This window comes from Meles meles, chromosome 1 (assembly GCF_922984935.1).
Source record: "Meles meles chromosome 1, mMelMel3.1 paternal haplotype, whole genome shotgun sequence".
Taxonomy (NCBI): Eukaryota; Metazoa; Chordata; class Mammalia; order Carnivora; family Mustelidae; genus Meles; species Meles meles.
The window spans coordinates 141,103,939-141,122,272 of record NC_060066.1 but is presented as its reverse complement, the minus strand read 5'-3'; the positions used below and the strand labels follow the sequence as shown (position 1 = coordinate 141,122,272).

General features: G+C 40.2%; 1 pseudogene; it reads right to left on the bottom strand.

Annotated features, from left to right (window-relative positions):
• Positions 1-321: 321 nt before the first annotated feature.
• Positions 322-17,758, bottom strand: LOC123954118 (annotated as a pseudogene).
• Between the last annotated feature and the right edge of the window lie 576 nt (positions 17,759-18,334).

Here is an 18,334-nt window from a genome sequence, read left to right as displayed (position 1 = left end):
AAATAAATAAAATAAAAACAAAGAAAAAAAGAAAAAAAAAAAGAAATCCTCCTCCTTATCCTTTCTGATTTTCTGCAAGGGAAATGTACAGGGATGTCACCACAAGAAAGGATCAGAGGAGATCAAATTCCCAAGAATCCATTAGATGGGTGGTCTAACTGCAGTCCTCTAAGAAAAGTATCTTAGTGAAACAGCATAAGCAATGCAACTAGAATCAAGAGATCTACTGCCAACTCTGAAAACTCTGCAAGACCTTCCTAAAGTTTCCAAACCTCCCTGGGTCTCAGGTTCTTCATCTATGTAATGTTGAAGTTGCATGATCTATTCTCTATAGTTCCTAGAAGCTGGAGCATCCTGTGATTCTATCTGCAATAATATAATGACACAACTGAAATAAAAATAAACATAATGAACAACGTGCTGAGAGAGTCTGTCCCAGGAAGTTAAGTGTCTGCGAACCGGAGTGACTGTACCTAGAGAGCTGCTAGCCCAGGAGTGACTTGGGAGAGATTTGAAACCACGCCATAGTTCACTAAAGGAGAAATCATTGCTGATTTTGCTTGAGAGATCACAAAAATCCTAAATAAATTTCTCAAGCGTTGAGGGGAAAGATGGAAATAGAGTCCTCTAGAATTCTCTCTACTGTGAGGATCCATACTACTTTACCCTAAGTAGGAGATGAGCTATAGATTGAATATGTAAAACTTCAAGCATAATTTTAGAAGGGCAAAAATGAGAAAGGTTGAATAGTAAGAAAAAGTACCACAAGCTTCTTCTGGAACTCCTGTTGGTCATCCTAGGAAGAGTACTCCATGAACACTGCAATGGCTTCCCTCTTACAGTCTGCATGGACATCCAGCAGCTCCTGGAGCATGTCTGTGGGGAGCCTCACTGGCTGGGCCATCTGCTCACTGTAGTGGCCAGCTGCCTTCTGCATGGCCACTGAGATCTCACACTGGCTCAGTGTCGTTACTGCGTTCTCCAAGCAAGACACTGTTCCCTGACTGATGGCGTCCACATAGGTCACACATACACATTTCTCTCTGGGTCTGAATAGTTATAAGTACACATGTATATATAAAATGATACAAAACTATTGAAGAATACATAATTAGCATATATCAGGCCACAGAGAAATATGATTTTGGACAAGGAGATTCACTATTCTCAGTGACCTTGAGTTCTTTCCCAAGGGTCCTAGCCCTAACCCTTGCATGGGTACAGATATAAGAACAGAAATTATTTGATTATTTTTGGAATTGAGGATCCAGTTCCTTTTCCAAAATATCCTCAGTATGGGCTAGGAGTTCCTTTTCATGTTTTGGCTGCTCAAAGACAAAACAACTTTGGGGAAAGAAAACCCCATAACATTTGATGGGGCCTTTACACTCCCGGGGTATATTGGAATTTTTAGCTTTAGAGTTCTAACCTGAGGAAGAGAGAAAACAATTACAGTAAGCACACTCTTGGGACAAGGCAGCTAAAGCTTTTTATGAGTGGGAGTTTTCGATCTTTGGAGTCTTCTAAACTCAGAACTTCTTTAACGTATTTGTACAAATGGCAAATCAAACTCATGTGAATGACATAACTCATGTGAATGACATATTAATTTTTTAAAAAAATTTAATTCAAATCTAATTAACATACTGTGTATATTAGTTTCAAGTGTAGAATGTAATGATTCAATAGTTCTATACATTACTAGTGCTCATCACAGGAACTGTATTCCTAATTTCCTTCACCTATTTCACTACCCCCCCACCTCCCTTCTTGCAACCACATTCGTTCTCTATATTTAAGAGTCTGGGGATTTTGTTTGTTTCTTTTTAATTTGTTCATTTGTTTTGTTCCTTAAATTCCACATCGGAATGAAATCACATGGTATTTGTCTTTCTCTGACTGACTTATTTTACTTAGTATTATACCCTCTAGATCCATCCATGTGGTTGCAAATGGCAAGATCTCATTCTTTCTTATGGCGAAGTAATATTCTATTTACCACAATTTCTCTATCCATTTATCTATCAGTGGACACTTGGGTTGCTTCCATATCTTGGCTATTATAAATAATGCGACAGTAAACATAGGGGTGCATGCATCTTTTCAAATTAATGTTTTCATTTTCTTTGAGTAAATACCCAGTAGTGGAAGCACTAGATCATCTGGTAATTCTATTTTTAATTTTTTGAGGAACCTTCATCCCTTTTTCCACAGTGGTTGCACTAACTTGCATTCCCACTAGTGGTGCATGAGGGTTCCCTTTTCTCTACATCCTCACCAACACTTATTTCTTGTGTTTTTTATTTTAGCCATTCTGACAGGTATGAGGTGATATTTCATTATAGGTTTGATTTGATTTTTGATTTTCAATGATTATGACTCCCTAAAGAAGTTAAGCTAGTTGACGGCATTGTAATTAGGTCAAGACCTTAAAATAGTCCGAGGAATAGACAGATAACTTATTCAAAAATTATTAAGTATCTATTATGTGCCTGGCATTGGGGCTATGTTCAAGGCTAAGAAGATACTGCAGTGACTAAAATGGACGAAGCCCTTTGGAGTCATACAGCTGATAAGTGCTAAGACTGCTAATGTATAACCAACTATGGCCAGGCAGGCAGAATTTCGTCTTAATGGAAGGAGTATTGGGAGAAAGGAATGGGTAATGCCTCTTTTCCTACTTATGACCTCTGTCTGTCAAATAAATAAAATCTTAAAAAAAAAGTTTGTGACTGCATCTCACTTCTTGCTTGTTTTGAAGATGCCGTGAATCATAGCTAATTGAAGGGATCTCAGCAGCAGTTACAATATTTTCTAAGAGGAACATTAACCTCACATGCATTCCCACCTATTTTTCCTGTGCTGAAGGGGAACAGAACTTCTGAGATCCCTGCAAAGAATCAGGCAGAAGTGGGGATGGGTGGTTGATACTATATTGTCATTTTCTGCCTTTGAAATTCAGTAAGGTGTCCTCTTTTTCTTATGACGTTTTGTTCATGCCCAGCATCAGATGCTTTACATTAAACCTTACTCATTGACTTTGTAGGATCTGGATATGCTAGTCTATAAGCTATTCTGCAACACCAAGATAACTTTGGTCTAATTAGAATTTTCATGAAAGCTAGGTAAAGCCAGTGAATTCATAGATAAATAATCTGATTTGCCTTTTTGTTTTTTAAATCCAGGTAAGGAAGGAATTATTGTGTGCCTACTATGTTCTACATACTGTCCTTGTTGCTGGAAATTGGCAGCAAAGAATCAGCAAAGGTTGGATTTCTTCCTCTATAGATTTTAATGTTAATAGAAGAAGAAGAAAAAGAATAAAAGAATAAATAAAGAGAATAAATTTAAAAAGAATAAATAAAGATATAAGTTCATATTGTGTTAAGTTTACATGGAGGAGCAACCTGAGACAGGATGGACAAGGAAGACCTCTTTGAGAACTGACATTTATGTAGAGCCTTGAAAAGAAAAAAAAGGAGCCACTGGGTGAAGGAGCAACAAGCATTGTAGGCAGAGGGAACTATGCATGAAAAGACCTGGAGATAGGAAAGGAATTGCAGTTTGCAAGCTAAAAATGAGGCTAGGGTGGCTGTGGTGTAACTATGGCAGAGAAAATATAATAGATGAGCTTGGAGAAATAAGAAAGACTGGGTCATGGTGTGCCTTTGAGGAGTATGGATCTTATGTAAGTATAATGCAAGCTTAGGGAGGGTATTAAAAGCAACTGAATTAATGATCACTCTGGTTGTTTTGAAGAGAACTTATTAGAGAGGGTCAAAGTGAAACCAAGAAGGACACTGGGGGACAAAAACAAGTATTTCAGGCAAAAGAAGAGGGTGACCTAGCCTAGGATGGTAAAATAAAAACGAGAGAAAGAGAAAGCTTTGAGCTATATTAAACAAGAGTAACAAGAGGACTGATGTATTGGGTGTGGGAAATAAACTGAGGGATGTAGGGTTTGGGGCTTAAACCCTCACACTATTGAGAAGAAGACAAATGAGAAAGCAAGAAATATGCTTTCATTTTGCTTTGTTTTACTTGATTTCATTTGGGTTTAGGAGTGATCAAGGCTTATATTGTGAACATGATAGCTTGAAATGGACAGATTGCAAAGAAGTAAAGAAATCAGGTTGTTATTTGATCTATGCGTGTGAATTTCAGAAGAGATATCAAGGCAATAAATATCAATTTGAGAGGTATCAGAATAAAAGTGACATTGAAAGTCCAGAGATTGGATGAGGTCATTTTGCGAGGGGATAAATGAAGGAGAGTAAAGAATCTGCATCCTGGAGAGACCTACAATTTAGATGACCAGATGAAAATCAGAGTCTGGTAGGAAGACTGAAGGAGCTAAACACAGGGATAGGAAGAAAGAGTCGTGTGGTGACTTGGAAGGCAAGGAAGGAAAGAATTTCAGGGGAAGCAGGGAGAAGAAGGGGAGTAAGATAGATGCAAAGAGACACCAACTGACTCAGAGAAAATGGAGGTCATTGGTAAAGAGCATTCAGTGAAGTGTTGGTTTTAACCAATAATTATATTCTGTAATATATTCTCCCCAGAGAAGAATTCATTGAAGACAGAGGTGAGAAAAGGAAATTGAGACTATATATTTTTGCATGAGGAGGAGTAAAAACAAAATATGGGGTGATAGTCATAATGAGATGTAAAGTCCAGGGAGAATTTTTAAGATAATAATTATTGAAGCACAGTGATTAGTTAATAAGAATACTCCAGTAGAGCAAACAAAACATGATATGGGAGATGTAATTGCAAGAGCTCCATGCATGACAGGTTAGAAAAGATGGCTTTGAGAACACCAGTATGAGGGAATTTTCTTTTACAGGAAGCGGAACAGCAGGAGTAGAAATTTGGAACAGAAAAGGTTTGGGTTGCAATTTTGCTGGTGAGAATTAGATGTGTTTCGTAAGAAATTTGGAATCTCCCTTCACTCTGGAGGAGTGGTGAGAAACAGAGATTCACATGGAATTAAGCAAATAAATAACTTTTGTCATAGAACTTCACTCACCAAGGTTTTCTCTTGCAAGGCATTAGTACATCAAATAGGATTTACCTGTATGATGCAGCCCAGTGCTAGCCACAACCACTGCAAGTTGAGAAATCTTGTAAAGAATCTTTAAGGCTTTCTGTTTCACCAACAGCTGCTCATTCTTGTTTTCCACCAAACATATGGGAACAAACATGATGGATATAGATACCACGGCAATGTGCAAACCCCAAAACTCTCTGTAGAAATAAGAACACAAATTGATTTTCTGCCTCAGGATTAATCAAAATTTGTGTGCATCAGCTGGGGGCTGGGGACCTTTGTATTTTTCTGTGATATAAAATGGAGGATGACGTTAGCAGACCACAGAGAGTTTCCCCCACAATAATCTCAGATGATGGTAGTGAACAAACAGCAGATATTGCCAGCCCTCCAAGTTTTATTTCCATAATAAAAATAAAACTCAAGCAATGCTTATCATGTATTGAGAATCTGCCTTGCGCTAAGCTCAGTAACAAGTGCCTCGACAGAACCTGACCTCACTTGTGTTTTTAAGAACCTTGCAAGTTTGGGCTTATTATGCCCATTTTGCATATGTCATAAGTGGAGTTCAGAAAGACGGAGAAATTTGCTCAGGTTTACATATGAATAAGTGGTAGAGCCAGGATTTGAAACCAGTGAAGTCTGTTTCATTATGCCATGCTTTGTAACCACTTATCCCGCAGAATAATCTTTCTCAGCAACACTGATTTCTACTCCATGTACTCCATATACAGGGGCTTTCTATTGACTCTCCTATACCAATAATGCATTCTCTAATGGATTTAGTAAGATGAGATGGGTTCCTCATACTTCTTATCCCATACACTGGCAATTTCAATTCCAGGCTCTTTCCTTGCATGACCAGTGTCTCATCAAGAGCTCCAGATCACCTAGTATTTTTGAATGGTATGCTGTCATGTTTTCATTCCTTGATATCCAGTCCTATCAATACTGTGTTTTTATTTATTGAAATATATTGAATGAGCATCTATCATGTACCTGAAACTGCTTGTTTCCCAGGACAAAATCATTTATGAACCATGGCCTCTGCCCTCAAAGGTAAGACTAGAGTAACCATATCAGTTAGAATCAGGTTTTGGTTGTGAGAAACAGAAAAAAAGAAGAAGCCTCATAAAAAAAATATACTACTAAATATATTAAAGATGTTACTGTATTATGTAAATTCTAGGATCAGTAGTCCATAACTGTCAGGATAGATAAGTGTTTCACAAGATTGGGGTCCGGGACTCTCCTATCATATGCTTAGCCACCTATGCAGTATACCATCATATCTGTAGTAAGAACAGATCGGAGAAGGGAAAGAAGGATAGGCCCCTCCTTTAAGAACTAATCACTTCTACTTAAAAACAATACATCTTAAGTTATTGCATTATCAAATTGAACCACAGGGAAGCTGAAATTGCTGTGAGCATCCTGGGAACATATACATATAGCAAACAAGCAGGTATTCTATTAGTGAAGGAGAAGGGAAGGATGGTAATTGATTTTCTCTATGGTTGTTCTATTCTCTATTTCATTTATCTCTAATTCTTCTTATACATTTCCCTCTGCTAACTTTGAGTTTAGTTTTCTCTTCCTTTTTCTAGTGCAAAAGCATCTAGAAAAATATGACCTCTACCTGAGTTGCCATGAGCTCATCTTATAAAATAGAATCATATAACATTCAGAGCTGAAAATTCCATCATAGCTCTAAAAGTATGCAACGATGTCAGAGACAACTTTTTTAAAAGACCTGAAATTAAACAGAACAATTTCTAGAGTTGAATCCGCACTGGGCTAATTATAGTGACTGTGTACCTACTGAGATGCAGAGATTAGTACAGAATGAGGACTGGGCACTGTCCCAAGCCCCAGAGAAGGGTCCTTCCTCACCAACTGGATCAAAATAGCCCCTTAGCTGTCTGTGTGTCTGTATGTCTCTTCCTTTCCTTTTTCCTTTTTATTTTGTTCCATGACACTATAATACAAAAATATGACTCTAGAGATGAAGAATATAAGGCTAGTTAGTCCTTTTAACATTTTATTTTTTATTTTATTTTTTTTTAAAGATTTTTTATTTTTTATTTATTTGACAGAGAGAGATCACAAGTAGATAGAGAGGCAGGCAGAGAGAGAGAGAGAGAGGGAAGCAGGCTCCCTGCTGAGCAGAGAGCCCGATGTGGGACTCCATCCCAGGACCCCGAGATCATGACCTGAGCCGAAGGCAGCAGCTTAACCCACTGAGCCACCCAGGCGCCCTCCTTTTAACATTTTAATCAATATTTTATTATTGTTATTTTAATCATATTTTAACATTTACCATTAACTTACTTTTTTTTGTTTTGTTTTGTTTTATTTATTTTTATTTGTTTATTTACAGCATAACAGTGTTCATTGTTATGGCATCACACCCAGTGCTCCATGCAGTACGTGCCCTCCCTATTACCCACCACCTGGTTCCTCAACCTCCCACCCCCCCCACCCCCCTGCCGCCCCTTCATAACCCTCTGGTTGTTTTTCAGAGTCCATAGTCTCTCATGGTTCATCTCCCCTTCCAGTTTCCCTCAACTCCCTCTCCTCTCCATCTCCCCATGTCCTCCATGTTATTTGTTATGCTCCACAAATAAGTGAGACCATATGATACTTGACTCTCTCTGCTTGACTTATTTCGCTCAGCATAATTTCTTCCAGTCCCGTCCATGTTGCTACAAAAGTTGGGTATTCGTCCTTTCTGATGGAGGCATAATACTCCATTGTGTATATGGACCACATCTTCCTTATCCATTCATCTGTTGAAGGGCATCTTGGTTCTTTCCACAGTTTGGCGACCGTAGCCATTGCTGCAGTAAACATTGGGGTACAAATGGCCCTTCTTTTCACTACATCTGTATCTTTGGGGTAAATACCCAGCAGTGCAATTGCAGGGTCATAGGGAAGCTCTATTTTTAATTTCTTCAGGAATCTCCACACTGTTCTCCAAAGTGGCTGCACTAACTTCCATTCCCACCAACAGTGTAAGAGGGTTCCCCTTTCTCCACATCCTCTCCAACACACGTTGTTTCCTGTCTTGCTAATTTTGGCCATTCTAACTGGTGTTAGGTGGTATCTCAATGTGGTTTTAATTTGAATCTCCCTGATGGCTAGTGATGATGAACATTTTTTCATGTGTCTGATAGCCATTTGTATGTCTTCATTGGAGAAGTGTCTGTTCATATCTTCTGCCCATTTTTTGATATGATTATCTGTTTTGTGTGTGTTGAGTTTGAGAAGTTCTTTATAGATCCTGGATGTCAACCTTTTGTCTGTACTGTCATTTGCAAATATCTTCTCCCATTCCGTGGGTTGCCTCTTTGTTTTGTTGACTGTTTCCTTTGCTGTGCAGAAGCTTTTGATCTTGATGAAGTCCCAAAAGTTCATTGTTGCTTTTGTTTCCTTGGCCTTTGGAGACATATCTTGAAAGAAGTTGCTGTGGCTGATATCGAAGAGGTTACTGCCTATGTTCTCCTCTAGGATTCTGATAGATTCCTGTCTCACGTTGAGGTCTTTTATCCATTTCGAGTTTATCTTTGTGTACGGTGTAAGAGAATGGTCGAGTTTCATTCTTCTACATATCGCTGTCCCGTTTTCCCAGCACCATTTATTGAAGAGACTGTCTTTTTTCCATTGAATATTTTTTCCTGTTTTGTCGAAGATTATTTGACCATAGAGTTGAGGGTCCATATCTGGGCTCTCCACTCTGTTCCACTGGTCTACGTGTCTGTTTTTATGCCAGTACCACGCTGTCTTGGTGATCACAGCTTTGTAGTAAAGCTTGAAATCGGGTAACGTGATGCCGCCAGTTTTGTTTTTGTTTTTCAACATTTCCTTAGCAATTTGGGGTCTCTTCTGGCTCCATACAAATTTTAGGATTATTTGCTCCAGCTCTTTGAAAAATATCAGTGGAATTTTGATCGGAATGGCATTAAAAGTATAGATTGCTCTAGGCAGTATAGACATTTTAACAATGTTTATTCTTCCAATCCAAGAGCATGGAACAATCTTCCATCTTTTTGTGTCTTCTTCAATTTCTTTCATGAGTGTTCTGTAGTTCCTCGAGTACAGGTCCTTTACTTCTTTGGTTAGGTTTATGCCCAGGTATCTTATGGTTCTTGGTGCTATAGTAAATGGAATCGATTCTCTAATTTCCCTTTCTGTATTTTCATTGTTGGTGTATAAGAAAGCCACTGATTTCTGTACATTGACTTTGTATCCTGCCACGTTACTGAATTGCTGTATGAGTTCTAGTAGTTTGGGGGTGGAGTCTTTGGGGTTTTCTATATAAAGAATCATGTCATCTGCTAAGAGAGAGAGTTTGACTTCTTCCTTGCCAATTTGGATACCTTTTATTTCTCTTTGTTGTCTGATTGCCGTTGCTAGAACTTCTAATACTATGTTGAACAAGAGTGGTGAGAGTGGGCATCCTTGTCGTGTTCCTGATCTCAACGGGAAGGCTGCAAGCTTTTTCCCATTGAGGATGACATTTGCTGTGGGTCTTTCATAGATAGATTTTATGAAGTTCAGGAATGTTCCCTCTATCCCTATACTTTGAAGAGTTTTCATCAGGAACGGATGCTGGATTTTGTCAAATGCTTTTTCTGCATCAATTGAGAGGACCATGTGGTTCTTCTCTCTTCTCTTATTGATGTGTTCTATCACACTGATTGATTTGCGAATGTTGAACCAACCTTGCAACCCAGGGATGAATCCCACCTGGTCATGGTGGATAATGTTTTTAATGTGCTGCTGGATCCTGTTTGCTAGGATCTTGTTGAGAATCTTTGCATCCATATTCATCAGTGATATTGGTCTGAAATTCTCCTTTTTGGTAGGGTCTTTGCCTGGTTTGGGGATCAGGGTAATGCTGGCTTCATAAAAAGAGTCTGGAAGTTTTCCTTCTGCTTCAATTTTTTGGAACAGCTTCAGGAGAATTGGTGTTATTTCTTCTTTGAAAGTTTGGTAGAATTCCCCAGGGAATCCGTCAGGTCCTGGGCTCTTGTTTTTTGGGAGGTTTTTGATCACTGCTTCAATCTCATTACTAGATATCGGTCTATTCAGGTTGTCAATTTCTTCCTGGTTCAATTTTGGGAGTTTGTAGCTTTCCAGGAATGCATCCATTTCATCTAGGTTGCTTAGCTTATTGGCATATAACTGTTGGTAATAATTTCTGATGATTGTTTCTATTTCCTTGGTGTTCGTTGTGATCTCTCCCTTTTCATTCATAATTTTATTAATTTGGGCTTTCTCTCTTTTCTTTTGGATTAGTGTGGCCAATGGTTTATCGATCTTATTGATTCTTTCAAAAAACCAGCTTCTAGTTTCATTGATACGTTCTACTGTATCTCTCGTTTCTACCTCATTGATCTCTGCTCTAATCTTGATTATTTCCCTTCTTGCATGTGGAGTTGGTTTGATTTGTTGCTGATTCTCCAGTTCTTTAAGGTGTAGAGACAGCTGGTGTATTCTGGATTTTTCAATGTTTTTGAGGGAGGCTTGGATGGCTATGTATTTCCCCCTTAGAACCGCCTTTGCTGTATCCCATAGGTTTTGGACCGAGGTGTCTTCATTCTCATTGGTTTCCATGAATTGTTTAAGTTCGTCTTTGATCTCCTGGTTGATCCAAGCATTCTTAAGCAAGGTGGTCTTTAGCTTCCAGGTGTTTGAGTTCCTTCTGAACTTTTCCTTGTGATTGAGCTCCAGTTTCAAAGCATTGTGATCAGAGAATATGCAGGGAATAATGTCAGTCTTTTGGTATCGGTTGAGTCCTGCTTTGTGACCCAGTATGTGGTCTATTCTGGAGAAGGTTCCATGTGCACTTGAGAAGAATGAATATTCTGTTGTTTTAGGGTGGAATGTTCTGTATACGTCGATGAGGTCCATCTGGTCCAATGTTTCATTCAATGCTCTTATTTCTTTATTAATTTTCTGCTTCGATGATCTGTCTATTTCTGAGAGATGCGTATTAAGATCTCCTACTATTATTGTATTCGTATCAATATGACTCTTTATCTTGATTAATAGTTTTCTTATGTAATTGGGTGCTCCCATATTGGGGGCATAGATATTCACAGTTGTTAGATCGTCTTGGCGGATAGTCCCTTGAAGAATTATGTAGTGTCCTTCTGTATCTCTGACTACAGTCTTTAGTTTAAAATCTAATTTATCTGATATGAGAATCGCAACTCCGGCCTTCTTTTGAGGCCCATTGGCATGAAAGATGCTTCTCCATCCCTTCACTTTCAGTCTGGGTGTATCCTTAGGTTCAAAATGGGTCTCTTGTAGACAACATATGGATGGGTCCTGTTGTTTTATCCAATCTGCAACCCTGTGTCGTTTTATGGGCGCATTTAGGCCATTCACATTGAGAGTGATTATTGAGAGACAGGTTTTTATTGACATCATGTTGCCTTTGAAGTCTTTCTGTCTATAGATTGTTTCTATATTTCTGTTCAATGATATTCTTAGGATTTTTTTCTCTCTTATAGGACCCCCCTTAATATTTCCTGCAGTGTCGGCTTGGTGGTTGCATAGTCTTTTAAGCCTTGCCGGTCTTGGAAACTCTTTATCTCTCCATCCATTTTAAATGTCAGTCTTGCTGGATAGAGTATTCTTGGTTGCATGTTCTTCTCATTTAGTACTCTGAATATATTTTGCCAGCCCTTCCTGGCTTTCCAGGTCTCTGTGGAAAGGTCTGACGTTATTCTAATGGGCTTTCCTCTGTATGTAAGAAGCTTCTTTGTCCTAGCTGCTTTTAAGAGGGTCTCTCTTGAAACATAATTCCCCATTCTAACGATAAGGTGCCGTGAGGACTTTCGAGAATCTAAAATCTTGGGAGGAAATCTTTCTGCCTCTAGTACATGAACGTTGTTTCCATTCGTGAGATTGGGAAATTTTTCATAGACAACTTCTTCCACTATATCTCCTAGACTTCTTTCTTTTTCTTCCCCTTCAGGGATTCCAATAATTCTGACGTTGGAACGTTTCATGGCATCGTTTATTTCCCTGATTCTGTTTTCGTGGCTTCTGAGCTGTTTGTTCCAGGATTCCTCCTGATCCTTTCTCTCTATCTGTTTGTCCTCCAGATCACTAATTCTATCTTCTGTCTCAGTTACCCTAGCTTTTAGAGAATTTAGATTGGATTGGAACTCATTGAGAGCATTTTGAACATCATCCCTGGTGGCTTTCAGTTCTGCCCTAACATTGTGAACATCATCCCTGGTGGCTTTCAGTTCTGCCCTAATCAATTCTGTTTGGTCATCCATGGCTTTCTCCAACCTAGCTATTGCCTGGATAATTGTTAGTCTGAATTCCTTTTCTGACATATTGTCTATGTCTATAGCCATTAGCTCTGTTGCAGAAGGCCCATCCTCTGTATTTTTCTTCTGTTGGGTATTCCTCCTCCTAGTCATTTTGGTAAGAGATGACTAAACAGATGCAGCTGGTCTTATCGATTGTGGTGCAGTCAATGTGCACCCTGGAACGCTTCTGTGCAATCAGGATTCCCCATCCAAATGAGAGAAAAACGAAAAGAAAAAGAAATAGAGAAGAAGAAAGAAAAAAAAAAGGGGGGAAAGAAAAAAGGAAAAAATAAAGAGAGAGAGAGATAGGAAAAAAAGGGAAGATAAAAGAGAAGGCTCAGCCCAAATGGGCCACAAGGTAAGATTTGTGGAGTATACAAACAAAAACAGACAGACAAAAAGAGTGATAAAAGTATATGACAAGAGAAAAAAATATGTATATATAAACAAAAAAAAAAAAAGGGAAGAACCTCATCAGAAAGAACCCCAAGTATAAGGTTTATATATTATCAGGACAAACACAAATTCACAGAAACACTGACAGAAGGAAAAATTGGGAGAATGGTTATAGATTCTCAGTGTGGGTGAGGAAGGTTATTTTGATTCTTCCTGAAGGTATCTTGATGTTTTTGTTAAGGGACTCAACTTTCCTAAGTTACAGGGGGATTAGAAACTGGTTTGCCTATAGGGGTAGCATTGATTGGGGAAAGGGGATTACCTTGAAGTTTAACTCTATATGTATAGTAGAAAATAAAAATTAAAAAAGTATAAATTAGACTAAACTAAGTTAAAATTAAAAAAGAATTAAAAAATTAGAAAAACAAAAGAAAAACACGGGTGTATGTATCAAAAAGTTCAGGTTAGAAGGTTATTAAAGAATTTGATGCACTGGACATCTCATTGTGATGGTAAATAGGTTAAAAAAATTATCTGTATGTATAAAAAAAAAGAACCAGAATATTGGTAAAGAGTTAAAAATAAAAGTTGTATTTATGAAGTAGTGGTGGTTGTTCTCTTGTAGTCTTTTTTTTTTTTTTTCTTCCTTCCTGGTTGGTTTTCTGGGGGAGGGGCCTGCCACGTGGGTTTTCAGACAATGATGTTCCCTGAGTTAGGTCCTCCCGCTCCCCTCAAGGGGGTGAGCTCTTTTTTTTTTTTCATGAAACTGTTTTTTTCAGCCTTTTGTTCTCTGGGGGTTTTTATGTTCTTTCATCTGCTTTCTCTCGCCTTGACAGCTTTTGATGGTTTTTGGAGGTTTAGAGGAGAGCAAACAGCACCCCAACCTCCCTCTCAGAGAGAAGCCTCAGACTGTTTTGCAAAAGCTGCTGGCAGAGTGGGTTCTGAGTCACTGTCCCTGGGGATGCAGGAGCTCCTCGTTGTACCCAAAACCAGGGCAGCGGTGGCTGTCTAGGCAGCTCCAGGCCGCCAGAGAGGTTCCGAGCAGAGATCGCACACTGAGATTTTCTCGCTGTCCCGGGCTGGGAATGTCTGGTTTTTCCAGCTGCCAGAGCTCCAGGCTAGCGCCTATGAGCACCTATCCCAAGGGAGGGTGTGGGACGCGCGCGTTTCAGGATTGCCGTCTGGCCAGGCTCCCAGCCCCTCAGGGGAGCCAGACCCCACTCATTCTGGGGCGCGCTGGCATTCAGGTGCACTGGCGGCTCAGGGACGGAGACCTGATTTCTCCGCCGCAATCTCTCTGGCTCCGTACCAGGGGAGGCTGTCCTGGGTCCCAGGACTTAGGTCCCTGACCCTAACCGCCCAGGTTCCCACTATTACCCCCCGCGATCCTTTGCTGTTTGTTTTTTGAGTGCTTTCAACCAGACTCCAAGTTAATGCTGGTCCCCAGACACAGAGCACTCTCGTGTTAGGGTGTTACTTTCCAATCGGTCACCTCTGGTGGCTCCCTCCCCCTTTTGTTTATCTTCCGATATCAGTCCGAAGCTCCCAGTCTGCTTTACCTGCCACTGACGTCTTCTGCTCCTGTAGAGATCCAGACGTGTATAATTCTGATCTCAGGCTGATTTCATGGGTGGTTGGAGTTCTTTGGTAGGTAATCAGCTCACTTTAGGGTACAGGTTGAAATGGTGTCTCCTCCTACTTCCCCGCCATCTTGACTCCTCCTTATTTTTTTTTTTTTTTTTTTTACCTTTTACTTGGAAGTCCTGTGATAAGCAATCCAGGACTGGTATTGAGGCTCTGTTCAAGAAAGTCAACAGGGGCACAAGGCTCTTCTTGAAATAGGATCAAAGCTGGATATAATAGTCACATACTCAGGGAAACTGAGGAGGATACCAGAGTCAAAAGTAAAAGTAAACCTAGCTGCTCTGAACTACCTAGGACATCATGTGTATATTAGTGGACTGCAGAAAATCTATGAGTGAAAGGGGCTTGGAAAATCCACATTTTCTCCCTACTCAGCCTTCAGGAATCCGAAGACCATCTACTTGCCTATTTTCCCTCCAACTCTGATCCTGGAAGAGTTTCACACAAACATTTCTTCACACACCTCTTCCCACTAACTTCAGTGTCCTTGCCAGACATGATAAAGAATGTATTGAATGATTTCAACAGCTTATTTCTTAGGAGGGATTTCTTAGATAATACCTTAGTCAGAGAAGTTTCTATTGTTTTACTTGTTCTTTTTAAAATATTCAGTTTAGGGGTGCCTTGGTGACTCAGTGGGTTAAAGCCTCTGCCTTCAGCTCAGTTCATGATCTCAGGGTCCTAGGATTGAGCTCCACATCAGGCTCTCTGCTCTGCAGGGAGCCTGCTTCCCCCTCTCTCTCTGCCTGCCTCTCTGCCAACTTGTGATCTCTGTATGTCAAATAAATAAATAAAATCTAAAAAAAAACATTTAAAATATTCTGTTTAGGGATGCCTGGGTGACTCAGTTGATTAAGCAGCTGCCTTCGGCTCAGGTCAGGATCCCAGAGTCCCAGGATCGAGTCCTACATTGGGCTCCTTGCTCGGCAGGGAGCCTGTTTCTCCCTTTGCCTGCTTTGCCTGCTGCTCCCCCTACTTGCGCTCTCTCTCTCTCTCTGACAAATAAATAAAATCTTTAAAAAAAATAAAATATTCAGTTTGATAAATAGTGTTTTTATAAAACAACCAGAAATCATAGATGAACAAAGATGACAACCAAATACTCTCCTTAAAATTTCTCATATCTGCTGTTTGAAAGACTGACTTCTCACATTTAAACACTTATTTCTCCCTACATCTCCCTCACATATATCTGCTTCTGAACACTATGGGGCAATATTCATATTCATATAGCTCAATTCACATCAGATAGCAAAAACATCATTACTGTTGACCTATATGGAACTTCTCCTCATGAATCTATGTAATGTGCTGTTCAGTAAGTCTAATGACAGAGGAGGGCATTGGTGTATTGGTAAGAATCTATTAGTAAGGGAATCATAATGAGAAGCTTGTCCTAAATTGATACAGGTTAATAAATAATAAGTTGGTTAAATTGGAATAATATTTTTTCATGTTCCATGAATTAATGAGTTTCTAACTCTGAAAAATTGTTTGAGCACCTTACCTAGAAATAAAGTGTTGTTTGGCACCTAGTGTTTGCAGTTGTGGGGACTTCAGTGGACAATCTGAGACAGGAATCATGAAACATAAGAAGGAGCACAAACCTGATGACATTCAGATTCATGTGGGCTTCCTGCAAATACAGGCATTAAGCAGTTTCAGGTCAGGAATGTTTTTAGTGAAATTTCTCAACTAAGGAAGTCTGGGAATAAAGGAAAGAAATATCTTTAGAGTCAATATTTATGTGTTTTAGAATTCATAAACAGGGGGAAAAGGCAGTAGCTACTGTGACATAAAGCTGAAAACAATAGGATGAACACTGTGTGTATTGCTGGCATGGAGAACTATAGAAAAAAGGAACAGGAATTGATGTGGTGAGTGACTGAAAGTCTGTTCTCTGTTCAGCAGTTACTGTGCCTAGGCCCTGAGGAGCAGACTGGAAACAAAAATTTAGGAGAATTTTTAGGAGAATATTTTTAGAATTTAGGAGAATTTTTAGGAGAATATTTTTAGAATATACACTTGAAAGAAGGAAGCAGCTTCCTCTAAGAACAGAGTAGTGGATGTTAGCATTTTGTATTTATGACCTTCACAAAAGAGAAAAGGGCCTCTTGTGCCACTCCCTGAGAAGTCCTGGTGTTCCCTCTATTTTATGTCCTTTATTTTAGCTTCAGCCAGTTGTGCCTTCTTGTCTCCCTCTTCTCCTAGCAGAGAATATTTGTTTTAGGCCATTTCATTGAAAGTGACCAGGTATCCAGGGTGTAGCTCAGATTCTTGGTCATTCCTCATCTTGCTGTAACCCTATTCCCCAGGGAACAGACCTGGTGCCTTGCAAATGAGACCAGTTGGAATGAATATCTTCATCCTTAATCTCAAGCTCCAGGCTGTGAAATTAAAGCAGTTAGCTAGGTTGGCCTCCTTCCTGTACCTGTGACATCTGGTTGTCACAGGTTGTGAATATATGTGCAAGCAGATTATTGTTAATCTCCATTGCTGGATATGCCCCTTAATACATGTGTTCAAAATGTTTCAAGGATAGTTCATTTTAGGTTAATTTTAATAGACTGCTGGGAAGATGGTGGAGTGGGAGGACCCTAAGTTTACTTCCTCCCAAGGTTACAGCTAAGTAACACTCACATCAGTGTAAATATCCCAGAAAACAACCTGAAGACTGTCAGGACAAGCTCCACAATGAAATGTGGAGAACATGCCACATTGAAGAGGGTAGAAGGACACAAATGTGGTGGGGGAAAGTAAATGGACATGCAGGACTGTCACTGGCACAGAGAAGGGAGAGAAACAGACTATCACACTGGGTAGCTGGCTTGGGGAAGACAAATCCCCTTAACAGTTGGCTTTGAAAACCAGAGGGTCCAAATTCTGTGAGTTCTTACAACCGGCAGAATTTTAAAAATCAGTGGACTCAGCTTTGGGAGAGTCAAGAGGGTGAGAGGAAACTGAGTGCCCACCCTGAAAGAGACAATAGAACACATAGCCCAGAGAGATACAGCATAGAAGCAGCAGTTGGAAAAACACCTGGGACACACAGGAAGGAGATCTGTTTACTAGTGTCAGAATATGACCCAGAGGGGCAGAAATCTGGGGCAGATTTCTCTGAGAAGGAGCATTTCCTGTTCCTGTCCTGTAGTATAAATGCATGGCCACCTGCACAAACCAGCATGGCACCAACACTCTCTACCTGCCTGGCTAACACCAGCACCCTACCTCTCTAGCCAGGCCTGCCTCATTCCCAACCCTGTTGTCCCCACCCTATGGACCAAGGTGGTCTTGCTTACACTCATCTCCCTACCTGTGCACATTTCAGATTCATGCCCTCTCACCCAGCATCTTGGTCCTGGTGGCAGTGATACAGCTCACAGAGGACTAGCATGCAAACCTTGCTGAAATTGTGCAGCCTGTCCCCTTGCACATTATGTATGTGCCCCCTCCAATTTACTCTTAGCCAGAGCCCATCCAAACTGGGGCCACAAGCCTGGTCATGTGTAACAACACCAACAAGGGACAGCACCACTCCAACATGACTCCTACCCACAGGAGAGGGAAAAGTAATTGTAAGGGCCTGGTTGGCCAGAGGGAGCCATTTCCTTGTGGGCTTGGATTGACCCCACCCCTCCCAGAGGAACTTACTTGCAAACCCTGGATATAGGGGCGGGCCAGGCCATAGGGAGACATCTAATCAGTGGGGCGCACATATATTTGCTGTGGTGAATTGGAATTCAACTGGCCACCCGTATTTCTGACCGAGCATGACTGTGCAGTTTTCCCTGTGTGTTGCCGTCTTATTGGCCACCTGTGTGTGGGCCGGGCTCAACCACCTCTATAACGGTTAGTCTGTGAGGAAGAGGGGTAGTAGTGTAGTAGTGATAGCGTCGGGGTAGTCGTCGGG